Genomic DNA, 1617 nt, shown 5'->3' with positions numbered 1-1617 from the left:
TGTATCTTTGTATATATAGCTGTATTGTGTATGATCCTTGGCGTGTCTTCGTCGCTCTTCCATCCCTTCTTTCATATCTCATCTGTGTATATCCACAGCGTCTTATTCTTTTTCTCGAAAGATTCGTTAGACTCGCGATTAAGAAGAAGAAGAAGGAAAGGAGATTAAATCTTTTGCAATCCAGTACGGGTGTCTTTGTTCCTCTTAAGTCCGACTTTCCGGTGTATATACACCTACCTCCCTATACGTACACTTACTCTTTCCGCCGTCTCAATTGCCACGAGGAAAGAAGCTATTACTATCTCTCTTCGCCTTCCTCACTACGTTTCTCTTCTCTCCTTTCTTTTCCCTCCGCGTCCGTCATAGGTAGGGACGTCTCATGATGTACGTGCCTCCTCCTCTCTCAGATTTTCAAGTGTTGGAAGCTTCTTTGACGTTTCTCTAAAAGTAGATAGACTAGGGCGTCTCTCCCTCTTGTCGAGTCATTTAGAAAGACGACACAGTTTGAATTTCCAAGGAGCAACATCGTCATACACTATGTGTAGATGGAAGATACAGAGATCAAAGATCGATCGATCCGTCTGTCTATCTATCTATCTGTCTACCTTTAGTCTATCGATCAAAGATAGACAGGTTAGAGATCGATGAAGGCGTATTAGTGGGTAAGTAGTGTAACGTAAACATTATAAGAGAAAAGAGAATAAAAGACAGAGACAGAATGAGAGAAAGAGTGAGACAGAGAGAAAGAATGAGAAAGTCATTTTTGAAGGGGTCATGATCCAAGAAGAATAAGAATAAGAAGAAACACCAGCATTATTCTCATTATGGCGACAGGATGATGACTCCTCCTACTCCTACTACGATCACTCCTACTACTACCTACTCCTACTATTCTTCTCCTTATTCGTATGATAATGATAAGAGAAGGAGGAGGACGAGAATTTTGCTGACAGTGTAGGTGATCGTCATTATCATCATCCTAAGGCCTATGACTCTCCTCGTCTTACTGCAATACTATTAACAAGACCCACAATACAGTCATAAGAATTCCCATTCTACCTATGGTAATAGGGGCTACTGTAAGAGTCATTAGTATCAGACACGAGTTGTAGGATTAGTAGAAGTAGTAGAAGAAGTAATAGTAGTAGTACTATAATTATTAGTAGTAGTAGTAGCAGTGCTAGCGATAAGTATAATGATGACGATGATACTATGGTGGATTGATAGTTGAATTCTGCCCTAGTCATCACGATAGGAAGAGGATGAGAATTCATACCACTAGGACTCCTACTCGTATTTGTATGAACTTTACGATGCCTCAGGAGTAGCTACTACTACTACCAGCAGCAGCAGCAGTCGTAGTAGTAGTAGTAGTGAAAATTTCTTCTTTCTTTGTCTTCTTCTTGTTGATCATAGAGTTCTACACATTCATTTATTTAATTACTGTATTTTGCGTGTGGTTCATCGCGATCTTCGAAATTTCCTTCTGACGATTCTTATCAGACATACTATGGTTTAAATGATCACAATACTTACCATTTTTATGATAAGTATAGTCTATCTTTTAATCTATTTCTCTATGTCTCGACATGTCTCTATCTCTCTCTCTCTCGCTTT

The sequence above is a fragment of the Cystoisospora suis genome, assembly GCF_002600585.1.
Source record: "Cystoisospora suis strain Wien I chromosome Unknown contig_1120, whole genome shotgun sequence".
In the NCBI taxonomy this organism is placed as follows: domain Eukaryota; phylum Apicomplexa; class Conoidasida; order Eucoccidiorida; family Sarcocystidae; genus Cystoisospora; species Cystoisospora suis.
Note: the sequence above shows the minus strand (reverse complement) of the source record.